This window comes from Plectropomus leopardus, chromosome 10 (genome assembly GCF_026936395.1).
Source record: "Plectropomus leopardus strain MGB_pleo_1.0 chromosome 10, ASM2693639v1, whole genome shotgun sequence".
NCBI lineage: Eukaryota > Metazoa > Chordata > Actinopteri > Perciformes > Serranidae > Plectropomus > Plectropomus leopardus.
In genome coordinates, this window is record NC_142185.1 from 6,641,788 (window position 1) to 6,656,445 (window position 14,658).

Here is a 14,658-nt window from a genome sequence, read left to right on the forward strand (position 1 = left end):
AGATATGTAAATAGACAAGTGATAGAAATGTAGATAGACAGATATGTAGATAGGTACAGAGGTATATATATATATGTGTGTGTATTTATTTAAAAGCACAAAAGTACATTGAAATATTAGCAAGTAAGAACATTTTTTACTCAATGTTATGCTCAAGTAGAAAGCTTGCATATACAGTATGGGCCTAACCAGTACACGGCTTGATAGATATCCCGCCTAATGTAATACAAATTACATTATATCACTGGAATTTGTTTTATCCTCACAAAACGCTTGGCAGAACTGTAATGTATATTTATTTATACCCTTTGTCCTCTGGATGAAATGCTGGCACACACCATGGACCTGCAATACATTAGCAACATAAATAATCTATAGCCTTGCCAAAGCATCATGCCTTACAGTTGGGCTTTTAGTATGATTAATAGTATCCAATGAAGGCACAGTAAAAGCGTCACGTTTTTCAAGGGCGTCATATAATGTTTCACTTAAGGTAGTTACTTAGCAGGTCGTCTGGCACGTATGAGAAACTGCTGTCATAGGCCCAGAGGAAGGCGTTTAAAGAGTGCATGAGGGAACATATCCGCAGACTAATGTTGCAGTTAAAATGAACAGTGGACCCCTTTAGAATTTACTGCTTTGAGGCTGTAACACTTCAGTACCTCTAAGACACGGCAAAGCCCACCAACATGGACCAAATCATGCCTCGTTCATTCACTCAGAACGGTTGTAATGTGTTCAGTTTCAATGTTTGGTTTTTACCTTGTGCTACAACTCAAACTGTTTCACCAAACGTGTGCATCAGGTTTGTGTTTTAGACATTTTGGGTAGAAAGCTATGATGACTTGGTTGGTTTCTGCTCAAGAAAAGCTCAACTCTAAATGAAACCACTTGCCCACAATCATGGTTTCTCCCCATTTGTCGTTCAGTGATAACTGGTGCCAGCATACTCAGACCAAAGCTTTCTGCAGACCCTCACAGTCTAATACCCCTTAAATAGAGGAACTCCTCATAATACCCCTGAAAAGAGGAACATTATAGTGAAACATTTAATGACAGCTAATCTTTTAAATGACTCCATGCAATCAAGCTTAAAGCCTGGTATAATGGCCCTTTCTTGAACAGCATTCACATTTTCATAGTTGAGGAATGAGAAAGAAGGCGGTAAAAAGCGTTCCCAGTCTTTGGCATGGCTTTTTAGTTTGACAAGGGGCTTTACATTTTTGATCACCAAATTACATTTTTCCCAATTTGCAGTGACAACACTGACATGGTTGCCCTATCAGTTGCCAAACTTTCCAAACCAATGACTATAACATGTAGTTGCTGAAAAAGACACAATATCGTATAGTTGTAGAGGTAGATGGCCTTATTTGACCCGTGCAGGGTTCCATCTCCCAAATGCAGATCTTTCTTTTGGCTTCAAAGCAACATGATCTTTATTGAATGTGGCGCCTTCAATGAAACTCAGCTGAAGTTTGTTATGTTTAAGCCATGTGAAGAGTTTTGAATTTGCAGATCTATAGATTTAAATGGCTATTGTTGCCCCGATGCCCTCAAATGCACATGCTTGGATTTTGTACGTGGGTGGAGAGGTAGAATTAGGTGCAGCCTTATTCTGGTTAAATTTTGGTCTTTGTTTAGGATCAGTGCCCATCCAACTGGTGAAACTTTGAGTCAGATAGACATTAATCTTTGCTTTGGAAGCTATTGAGTAAAAGTTCCCCCATAACCCCTTTTCCTCATTTGGGAATGGAACAATATGCACACTTTTGTATCAGTTTGGTACCCAGTCGTGTAGAATGTGAACAAGATTGATGGTTTCCTTTGTCAACTGTACTCAGTTCACACTGAGGACTCAACCAGGGTTGTTTGAAGGTATTGACCCACGCTGAATTACTTGGCTTTGTGACCCAGGTGGGTCAGACCAGGGTCTATTTCAATCTGATTGGCACACCACCAGGGTTGCTTGCAGTCAGGGTCGTACAAATTACGTTATTGGTCGTCAATGAGGGCACACAATCACAGGTCAGCACAGCACATAAACAATCAGAATAGATGTAACATTAACTGAATACATTCCTGCTGTCGTCACACGTATAAGAATAAGTAATTGGTATACATTGCACCTGGGTTAAACAGGTAATCTTATTAACATTGATCATCTTATTATGGAACTTTTATATTAAAAATTGGAGAAAATAAAGTAGAAAGAGACAAAAAAACGTATAATGTTTCAGTTTCATGTTTTTTATTCCAGTGAGCTAACCTGTACCCCCAAGCACAGATCCAGTTTTGATGTCTAACAGTGTGTTTGTTCAGCAGGCATAAGAGAGGCAGGGGATCATGATGTCATATACTAAGAATTCACTTCCAACACCGCACTAGTCGATTTCTACCCTACCTCTGGATATACTTGCTGACTTTAATATTTTGACGTGAACCTAATGGACTTTGACAAGATGCCGTCGCTTTGAACCCCTGTGGTTGAATATTACATCACTGCATATAGCTTGTTTTCAGATTTACAGCAGATTTGGGGAACCTGGCTGTGCTCTAAAGGCATCAACTTGAATTAGAAGTTATTTGAAAGCAGTGGTACAGCCACCAGGATGGAAAAGAGTGGGTGGGGGCTTTTGCCACCCTGTTTATTTACTGAGGTTTTCTAAACTAACTGGTTTAAACAGTTTTTTTGTCATTGAATTTGATCTTTTTATAACTTTGACGTAATACCAATGCAAACCGTTTCTGAGCTCTGGTTTCCTGAATTCCCCATTCCCCAATCCCCATGCTGCCTTCAGTAAATCCAGTCCACAGATAAGGATGAGCATATTGATTTTTGTGCAAATGTTATGAATTTAAAAAATCTTTTTAAAAATGTTTATATAGCTGTGCACAAGTACAAACTTTGTGCAAAAAATAGTATGATAATGATAGTAATACATTAAAATAAAAGTTTTTAGATTGTAAAGAATTTATATTTCTTGGCAAGACTATGGAAAAAGCGTGAAATTAGTTGGCTATAATTCATGTTTAGTCAAATCAATTATTGTAAAAAAAACAAGTCAGAAGTGCTGTTTTATTCCGTATGACTGAGCACCCATGTGAACACTATGTGAAGTATGTGCCCCATGTGTGCATGTGTGTATGCCAGCAGTCGACTGGGAGGGTGAAGAAGTTGTTTTCTTTTTTTTTTTTTTTTCCTTCATCTTATCAAGCCCTCATGTCTCTTTGAGGAATGTTTATAGAAAGCAGACCTGGTTCCTTGGTTTTGCCAGAAAGCCCTCATGTTGTTGTTTGCTTACCATGGCTGATTGATAGGGAAAGAGGCTTGGTCAAGAACAGAAAGACAGGAAACATTGGTGCCAGGTTCCTGAAACTCTCCAAGCAGCTAAGACTTGAGGACTGGTGTGCTAAAAGATGAGGAAATGTTTATGCAGGGATAAGCAGCATGGATATACAGCAATAATATGTCTTCTTACTTTTCTTACTATAAAATGTACAATGTAGTGTTTTAGGTACTTTGTCCTAATTATGTATTTATAATTATTTTAAAGGATTATTATAATTTTTAAGCAGTTTTTAAGGTAACTTCCCTTTATCTACTCTCCCATTTTTGTTGTTGTTTGTTTGGGGCTTTTCTTGGTTTAGGTTTTGCTCTATTTCAAGTAATTTTTAAAAGAAACTTTTCACTTAATGTCTTGTTTAATTCTGGGTCATTTCTTCTTAAGTTGCATATACCTTTCTTCCCGTGTTTTTGAAAAAAAAAAAGACAAAAACAAGCCAATTTTCCCTGGTTTCAAAGGGTTAAAAGGACTGTCTTTTAACTATCCAAATCAAATGTTATCAGCCCATTGAATGGATTTTATCCGTTGTCTTTGGGAGTATAAAGTGGGATAGTATGGCTCTACACCTCCTATATTTTCATGTTGTTAGACTGCAACCTCGAGCTAGTAATTAGTAATTATGACAGAAGAAATTGAGAAAGTCAGGTGATGTAGTTTATAAAGCTTCAAAATCTGGGTATGGCAAAGTTTTAGGGGATGTGTGGGCCAAACTAACAGAACTTTGACCCAGGAGACCGCTGTTTATGTCCTGGGTAGGCAGCAATAACTTATTTTAACTTATGCACACAAGTTAACTTACATAATATACTTAACCTCCATAACATATAATAAGTTATGTAACACATGTTCTTTTTTAAACCAAAACCAAAAACCTTTTTGTCCACTGTGTGAAAATCCAAGTTTAATGGCCTTGATAATTTTGCAGAGGTTGTTTGACTGGCTAATGGCAATGTTGATTTCTCAACCAGAGACATATTAATTCTATTTATAACAGTAGTATTTGTGCATTAGTGATAGATGCTTGTCGGAGTCTGGTTAAGGAAATCTGAGAATGTGTCAATATTTTGTCAATAGATGCACATTGAAAGCAAAAAAATGTTGAGTGAACCTCACAGGCAATTCTTACATAACCTCTCTCTGACATTTCTCATGTTCAGCTGTTGCGTGCATTAGGATAATAATTTTGTGCAAAAAAAGGGGGGAGTTGAAAGAGACTTAGATAAAGGAGGCAGTAGAGACAGAGAGGATGAGAAAGACAGGGAGAGACTTTGGCGGGATTAAATGTGAAATCCAAACCCGCCCATCCATCCGTCATTACATACAGGAAAGTGTAGGTGTGAGGGTGAGTTAATGTGGCAGTTGCCTCTAAGATCCTTGCTTCTTAACATAAATTTCCTTACTTCCTAGGCGCCTTTTGCCAGAGTTATAAGTTAATAGCTCATCTTATTGTGGTGTGCTATATGCCAGCATGGTTGACTCCTAGCACAGACTAACCTCAGCTTGTCCAATTTCCCAACAACCTCCTTCCTTCTGAGACCGAGGCGCTCATACAATGTCAATATAGCTTAGAAAGGCAGCAGCTATTACAGTACAAGCTTCCACAAAATATACATCTGAACACTAATGGTATGAGTATTAAAAGCCCCAAAACAGCTACTGAAAGGACCCTGTGGTGAGATTGTTTTTGTCAACTCCCTCCAATCTCATTTATCTTTCCTCAAGAACACATTACCCTGATGTAAGATTATGGTTTAAGACCATGGCAAATCCTGCACTCGACCATGTTAAATATTAGTGTGCACAGTTACCACAATAACTGTCATAACCACGATATCATATTATGTGGTTATCTGTGTGTATATTTAACGGAACAGTGGTAGGCATACATCAACATTTTCAATCATTTTTTGGGACTAGTGTCTGACTTGGAAGTCAGTCTTGTGGTTTAACGGTAGAATAAAGTCTAAAGGGGACCTTTTATGCTCACTTGTAGGTTCACACTTGTATTTTGGGTGTCTGTAGAACATATATATGATTAAACAACATTTTTATGATACTGTCTGTGCTGTATTTACCCTTCGCCTTGCTGGTAAAGCCCAATCTGCTTTGATTGGTCAGCATTTCCAGGTCTTCTGCATCTGTGTTCTCAGAGTCTCTGCATGTCATTGCAGCCGGGAAATGACTGTAAACGAGTACATTTGCACTTTTGTCAATAAAAAAAAAAAAAAATCACCCGTGAAAGCTTCCAAACACAAATGGATGTGTTCCAGCAGGAATATTATCTACTTATCTTTTCCTTATTTTTAATTTTTTTTTCTCCACTTCCTTTTTATACCTGTTAAAAATTAAATAAATACACACACACACACACACACACATAAATATATATATATATATATGTAAAGGAATAGGACCCGAAATTAGGGAGATGCAATCAGAAACATAGCATGTTGCTACATGTAGCAGTGGACTTAGAATGACTATAACCAAATATAGCAAAACTTTCATCAATTAAAAGCTTCTAAACCAAAACCTTCATAATCTCATGTTCCAGTAATAGTATAATCTGAAATTAGGGAGAAAGAATCGGCAACTAAGATCACATATTTCACGTAGCATGTAGCTACATGTAGCAACATAGTGGTTAAATTGGACCTGGGACATTTTCATTTCTATTTCTAACTCAGAGAAGTTTCTCCTTTTGGCCATGATATGCTTCTCTATCACATTAACTAAAGGAGTGATGCCTCTGAACCCAGAATATCAATGCAACATATTCTGGGTTCAGAAGCATCCCCATGCTGTGATTGGCGACATATGAATATTTCATTAATTACATGCCAACCCCTTCTGTAGATCATTTCTGTGTTGAGATGTGTGCTGTTTTTTTATGTAGGATTGATAAATGAGGGCCTATTTATCCAGCAGTTCTAAAACTAATATTTGTATATTCTTAAGTTTTGGAGTTTTCAAGGGAGTAGTAGATGCCATTGTTTGTCTTTTAACACTTTTTTTTTTCGGAAAATACTGTGTCAGACACAAATACTTATTATATTATTTTATACTGCATGTCCTAAAACATATCTCAATGGGATTTTTTAACATTTTCCCCTGATATACCCCATTTACTTTGGCTTTACAGTCATAACTACAACCCTTTTCCATCCACTTTCTCCTGTCTGACTTGTACTGTGTATCTGCGTCTTTACACTGGTTCCTACAGTTACATCTCCTGCGAGTGAGCAGATGTCCAATGACATCATGTGGAAAAATGTTTTCATCTTAACAGTGTCACTAAGATACAAAATGCGGGAAATGCTGAAAGACTATGATTCATTTCTGACAGAAGTTTTCCCTTGCTTCTTGTTTTTGAGCTATGTCTGGGTTGTCTTTGTCTCTGTATGTACAGAGATGAAATAGATATTGATCTTCTCATCTGTCTCTGGGTGAGACGGCAAAGAAGCGCTTTGCCCAAAATGTCAAAGAGTTGCCTCAGTGTGGACTGACTTGAAATGAGATTGGCAGTGAAAACTAAAATTGGGTTGCTTCCCATCAAACACAGAAGATGACGAACTTGTATGATTGGAAGAACAACCAGCTCCATAACCAAGGGACTTTAACTATGAATACTTAAGAGTGTACACTCCCCTTAACCCTGATTCTTCATGGCTGCCTCCTTCTCCCGCCCCCGCCTTCCTCCTCCTCCACCACTTGGCCCAGTGCCAGACAGTGAGAGCCATGCTAAATGTGTAAATTAGCGTGCTGGTAAATACCAGCTCTTAGCTGAAAGAGCATGGGAAGGGAACGTGACCCCCGCTGTAACTTTGGAACAAAAGAAACAAGCTGTAGCTTCTCCCCTCTCCACGCCGTCAGCCCTGTCCAACAAAGACAGGGTGAGAATGAGCAGGCGCTCCGGTCGGCACAAGGCCACTTTGAGTCCTGGCCGTGGAGAAGAAACATGGCAGGGACATACAGAGGCCGTCACAATCCCTCTGGGGCACAAGTTATTCAAGCGGGATAACATAAAGTACTGTATATGTTCTTTATTATGCCTTTAATCTTCTCATATATTTGAGCTGTCACAGTTTTATCTGTGTTTGGTTCTTTGCTCCTGCGGTGAGGTTGATCTTAATCTTTATCCAGTACACAGGCGTCCACGCGCACGCGTGCACACACACACACACACACACACACACACACACACACACACACACACACATATATATACGCATACTTGTTTCATGACGTTCAGTAACTGTACATAATCATTTCAAACCTAAGAGTAACACTTGTTTAATTTTCAAAAATTAATACAGTTTTTGAAAAGTCTCCATCACACATTACAAGGTGACTTATTCAAAGGTCTTGTTATGTTTGACCACCAGCATTCGTTGCTTTTACTTAATAAATGATGGAAATGAGCATCAAAATATTGCTATTATTATTTTGAATCAATTGACACATTTTTCTGCTCTAAAGAAATTTACTGTATACAGGCTAGGATTGGGTATCATTCACATTTGAAATGGTGCTGGTACCAGTGCCAGTACCTTGAATTCCTTACCAGTACCCAACGGTACCTCTTCTGGTACTTTACTCTTTCTGTAATAAGAAAAATGTACTTTCTGAAGAAGCTGCAGTCGATTCTGTCTCTCTGCTCATGTGTTTGCTAGTCTCGCTCTCTGTTTAAGCCCAACTGAAAAATATGTGGAATAAATAAGCCTGCATGATTTCAGAACAAAAATACAATCACAAACAGAAGTGATACTAGGCTACTGTTAAAATAAAATAGAAAAGAAAAAAAAACAGATAGACCAAAACTATCAGCGCTGCAGTAGAAGTCTTGGCTTGCCTGGATGCTGAAGGAGCTGCATAACTGGCATCCTGACTTCTTTAGCACTTTGCGGTGCTTCCTCGTCTTTTCTGACCCCAAGGAATCCCCCAATGAAGCTCCATATTCTCCACAAAATTAGCTGCAACAAAGATTATGTTTCTTTGAGGTATATGTAGCAGTGTAGGCTATGCAATGTAAACACGGTACATTGCCTGGAGTACATGATCATATGAAGAAATCTTGCACATATGAAGACAAACTTGCACAATGTCTAACTTGAAAAAGAAATACATTGGTATGTTAGATGTTGTAGTAACTGGATCTCTATCAGGCAAACAGTTGATTTATGTTTGGTATTTATTACTTGCCAATGCATGTGGGAAATGTTGTTGATTGCAAACTCACAGCCACAATATTCTTGTCTTTGTAAAAATACTGTTTGCCTCGTAAAGGCCAAGTTACCGAAACATCCAAATAAATGTATTTCTTATGGATGTCAGACTTCAAGCCGGCCAAGAAGTTTCCGCAGGTGGCTTCCAGGCTTTGAGGTGCTGTGCTGTGCTATGCCTCTCTCTCTTGTTTGAAAGTGGCATTCTCACCTAGGTGTGCTCCTAGGTACCGAGATTTAACGTGAATGGGTTCTCGGTAAAAGTACCCGCAACTCTGTACTCATCCACCACCCCAACCTTCCTCTTTACACGGACTACATTCTTCTTTAGTCCCTCACCACATTGATCATGTAATTGCAACCTCCGTGAATCTGTAGGTCATACACGAACACAAACTGGCTCATGATTGATAATGTTTCTTCTTTTTATCCAATAAAACCAACTTTGGAATAATCAACCTTAATCCAAAAAAGTAAAAGGCACAATTTTGCTTGCAAAATTAAGTTGCTGGTGTTAAAGCTTGCATTTACTGGCTACAGCTTTGAAAAGTAATTTATCACAGTTGATTCAACTGTACGAAAAAAAAATGCATCTGGTGTGCAAAGGCCTATATTTGGGATATATATGAATTCTGGTACTTTCTGTTGGAACTATGTACAAACAGTGGATGAGAACAGCCTGATTCAAGTCAGTACACTTAAATTGCTATATAGTAGTAGTATACTATACGATGCACAAAGATGTACACCTGAAAAGTATAGGTTACAAACACACACGTGTCCTGCCATTCCTGAAGTGTTTCTTATGCTCTGAATAAATCAGCAGCAGTGAGACAGTGAACAGTGTTTGGAGGCTGACGTTCAGTCGTATACATGTCCTGCAGTCCAATCCACTCAATAAATCTGAGAACCTTCCCTGAAGGAAAAAAAGAGGCCATAACTTTCACAGAGATGGACAGAAGAGACGAAAAAAAGATGATGCAGAAAAAGACAAAATAAGCGCAGACAGAGATACAAGGAAATGATCATTTGATAAACATACAGCAGATGCATCAAAATTGTTATAAGTCAATGATTATAGATAGAAGAGCAGATAAATACAGTGTGATAAGGCATGCGCATTTGGACCTGAGCTCTCCCATCATTCCTCTGTGCTTTGATAACATCCCAATAAGTCCATACGGACCAGCACTCTGGCACGCTCCACCATCACGGCGGCAGAAAAGCCTTCTGTTACTGGTTACGGCTCGCAAATTGAATTTGCACACTGAATAGTTCTGCTGGGATGTGCCAGATGCAAGGAGCTGGATAAACATAAAAGCACTCAGGGCAGCCGTGTGTTTATATGCCAGTGCAGAGGGCCGGGAAAAGTTTCTGTAGCTGTAGCACTCTGCCCCACGCTCTTTTCCACGCTGGAAACAAGCTAACCTGCGTGGCAATCATTTCACTGCTTGGAGTAAAGCTTGAATGTGCTTTTTTGACTGATTTATCACTCTGCTGTTTCAGTTTTCCTACGTTAAGTTTGAGATTTATAGACATCACAGAGATTTTACTGCAGGTTGTTTACCCAAATAATGACTCAATTCATCATTTATCCGATGCTCTGCGAGGGTCATGTCATTAGCGAGGGTCATTAACATATTCAGACCAGGGAGAGCGACATCAGTTACATAACATGACTGTGTCTGGAGTGTGTCAGTAGCGAGCAGGAAGCTGACTGCATGTGAACGCTGTCCTGCAAACAAGAGACGTCTGACATGGACTTTTGTCTGCAGGAAATGGGCCCTTGTTTAATGCTGTTAACAGAAGCATGTATGGAATGCAACAACACAATTATTCTTTATTATATTACACTCATTTGAATACTCCCGATAGCATCAACACACACTCACTCACCAGGCCTTCTCCCCACGCACCATGGAGCACAGACAAAGGCTTTGTGTAGGTTTTCAAATAGGATTCAGAAGCCTTTGGTTACATCGCTTCCATCCTCAGCTTGATTCAGATGTAAAAATGCACATTAAAGTACAGTCTGATCTGCTTTTGTGATTGCTTAAAATTACTCTTACATATGGCATGTGAGTAAGATAGATCTGAACTTATCCTTTTAACTGACTTATTCTTATTCTTGTTTTTTATTATTTCTGGGGGCTTTTTCCTTTAATGATAGAACAGCTGTGTGAAAGGGATAGAGAGAGGGGATGACATGCGAAGGGCCGCAGGTTGAAATCGAACCCACAACCACTGCACAAGGACATAGTCTTTGTACATGGGATCCCTGCTCTACCAAATGAGCTACCAGGCACCCCAATTGACTTATTCTTGAATGATGCAAAGAAAAAAGAATATACAGTCAAATTTTGAAAATTTTGCAGGCAGAGCTCTTCATGACTTTAATTGATCTGTCAATCTGTTTAGAGGTGATCAGAGCAGATCAATCCATGTGAGGAGCAGCTAATGCGAGTGAGTGCACACTTTTAGAGCCATCAGAATAAATGCTTAAGTTTCACTTTCACGGTGCCTGAAAGTGCTGCTCCATCTGTACCCAGAGTACCATCTGTACCCATTCACTGTGCTCTGAGAGTGTGGTGCAACGGATAACCAATTTGTCCACATATTTCAACAGGGCTCCTAATGAACAGTCCAGCTTCAAAAATAGAAAATCAAACCGTGGCAGCAGATTTTTTAATCATGGCAGGCTGCCACAAGTAAGTGAATGTGTGAGAAAACATATAATATGACGTGAACATGAACACTTTTCAGATAAGATGTTTTTTGTTAGTAGTGTTTTCCACCAAGTGGTTTGCTGCTGCTTGACCCGCAGCTACATAGTGCTCACCTGCCTTCAGGTACATTCCCTGTGGTTTCTGGGAAATCTCAACTGTGACTGTTTGACCACACTCCAACAGTGCAAAGTTTCACTCCAGCTCCATGTTAAGAGGCAACCACTTAGCATGAGGGAGAATGTGAGCTATTCTGATGTGGGCAGACTAACTACCAACTCAATCTGACCTTTACATCAGAGGTTTTATTACACTGGCGACATTGGCTGGCTTTGTCACTGATGTCATCTCAGATATTATTAACCCTGTTTAGTGCAAATAAGAAGCATAAATTTTGTTAGACTTGACATTCAGCTAAATGTCAGTTGGCATACCCTTTTTTGATGTTTGGAGAGGAGACTTGTTCATGAAGTGGCTCTTTGTGTTTTGTTTTTTTCTTGTCTGCTGGCGTATTGTCACTACAAATTCACATTTCATGGTACAAATTCACAATAATTATTTACAATGTATCAGCAGTACCAGTTTATCTGATGGCTAAATCTTTGAGGTAAAGGTTGTCCAGTGTTCACTGTATTAATGAAATAAGCTATAATGCCCAACAAGGTGTCCATTATCAGTTTGTTTCCTGGCAGGTACTAGTGTGTTGTGACTGGTTATGTAAACTGGACAGACCTGGTCACAGGGCCTAGTCGTTCAATATCAGATGTTGATAACTGATATTGCCCCTGGACTGAGAGGTTCCAGACTGCATTTGTGATTTGGTCCGGTGATGTCTGACTACCTTGTGCTCCTCACTGTGACAGCATGAGGATGCATGTGCTTTCTGGACTTAATTCTACAACAGTTCTCAACACCTTCAGTTGACTGAACATGTGCAATGTGTTCTTTTTCTTTCTTCACAGCTGACAGAATTTGAGCAGCAGTTAGACTTTTAGCAATGTCTGTCTGATATTAGGGCCTATTACATTGGCTCATATTGGGATGTAAGGCCTTTACTTGTGTTGAAGCTTAGCAGAGCTCTGCTGGGAATGACATGGGGTCAAAAAATCCATGTTATGATAGAAATGCTTTAATTGTCCTACCCCAACTGGCACTCCAACACTAACAATGGAGTGAGTGATGTGTCAATTAATCACTGTCTGCACACGCCCACACAGTCCTCAGAGGAGTTCCAATCAGGCAACATAAGTGGAAACACCAGTGTGTGGGGATCTATTGGTGGACTGTAATGTCCAAGCTCCAGGTGTCTAGGAAAACAAAAATGAAAGCAAACTTTATACATTGATACGATGAAAAAATAAATAAATAAATAAAAAATGATCACTCATTAACACATTCCTTAAGAATACTTCAATTTGCATTTCTGGATTTCCCAAAATCAAGACCTTTTTCAAGACATTTTTCAAAAACTTGGCTAAATTCAGAGACTAATGTGCGTGCCAATGTACCATTTGATTCCTGCGTGCAGGTGGACAAGCTGTCAACAGCTCGCAAGGCAGAGGCAGCGTCAGGTGGAAACACTGACCAGGCCCAAGGAGTCAGGGCAAAAAAAAAAGGCAGCACCCAAAGGAGCAGGGCCTCTGAGAGAAGAACGGCATGTCGCTGTGCTTGCAGTGATAAGGATGGTGGAGTAGGAAGGGGGTTTGGGCGAATGGAGGGGGTTATGGGAGGGTTAGAATAACTTGTAGTGGACGTGCCAGACTGAGATACAGTATCCTATTGACTCCAGACTCACTCCACCATGCCAGACGAAATTCTCAAAAACAGAGACACATTCCACCAGGATGCCATCATTCAAGCAGACTGTCGATGTGTACAAGTGTTGGAAGACTGTGACAGACAGCTGTCACAGAAGTATATTTTAATCCTATGAAAAAAGTAACAAGATTCTTCTTTTCATTTAACTTTTGACGCTAATGTGGCATCATCTTGGAGATTTTGTATTTTACATCTCACAAGGTTGCATGGGATGGCACTAACAGCTGGTGGACTGGAACAGGTCTTAAATTAGGTGCTGCTTTCTTTTCATATCAGTGTATCAGCTGTTTCTGCTGCTAAAAGGAACTAAAGCATGTAATCTGATAAAGGTCATTTCCTGTTTAGAGTTAACATTCCTGTATTCCAGATGGGCTAACGGCTCTAAAAGAGATTTTAATGACCCAAGGCGACTTACACATCCTCAGTTTTGTGAATCTAGTCATTTTAACAATGACTGTCATCTAGTGGTCCATTTACTTTGATTTGGAAACATCCACAATACTACTCCTTGAAAATATCGTAGATATTTTATCTAGTTGTATCATGCCTTAACCATACTATCGTAGATTTTTGGCCCTTTTTTTCAAATAACTTGGTTAAGCTTGGATTTAAAGCCTGCATACAGTGTGTATTGTATGTAGACTGATAGACATTGCAGTTCAGAAATGCCAAAAGTATGCTGAATCAGTATTGGAAATGGTGTCCTGCTTGGATCATTATCACAACTGCAAAGTTTTCCGCACATTTATTTATTTGCAGCAGCCTGCCATGATTTAAACATCTGCTGCTATTTTTGGAGCTGGACCGTTCACTAGCAGCACTGTTGTAATTTATATACTGTTCGGTTGTACCACATTCTTGGAGCGCAGAGTGTACTCTGGGTACAGACGGAGCAGTAGAATGTAAGGCGCACTGAAGGTGAAACTTAACCCCTCATTCTTCCAGCTTTTAAACTTTACATTCACTTGCAGCAGCTGCTCCTCTCATCCATGATCTGACCTGATCAGCCAAGGGAAAAAAAGAACTCATGGAGAGCTCTGACTGTGCTGTGTTCATGGACCTGCAAAAACCTCAGAATTTAGAGAGGGGGCACATAGTTATGTACATCAGTGTGTTTAAATATTTAAAACTTGCCACAATATCATGTAACTTTTCCTCTATTATCATCCCAGTAACATTTTTTAAAGTTGCAATGAAGTTTAAAAGCACACAAAGTTTTCGAAAGGTGAAATATATAGTCAGGAGAACCAGTGCATTTTTTATTTTTTGCAGCAAGGCTGGGAATGTGCTTCTTTCAACAGTAACACAAAGCAGACCCCAGCAGAGCAGAGGGCTTGTGTTCATGCAATGACACAATTAGTCTCGGATAAGGAGAGTGGTAGAGAAGCAGTAAAGATGAAAGGGCCTTTCAGAGGTCAACTGTTGTGATAACCCAGAGGCCTAATCTTTCAAAGCTAAAACAGAAACAGTTCTGTAATAGCAATAAAAGAAGGATGAAGGATACAAACAAGTCAAAATCCTTGTAGAATAATAAAGCGAACTTGTGCT

General features: G+C 39.4%; 1 protein-coding gene across 12 annotated transcripts in view; it reads left to right on the top strand.

Moving 5' to 3' along the window:
- tns1b (tensin 1b) overlaps positions 1-14,658 on the top strand; it is a 217,433-nt gene that overhangs the window by 106,191 nt on the left and 96,584 nt on the right. The window lies entirely within an intron of this gene.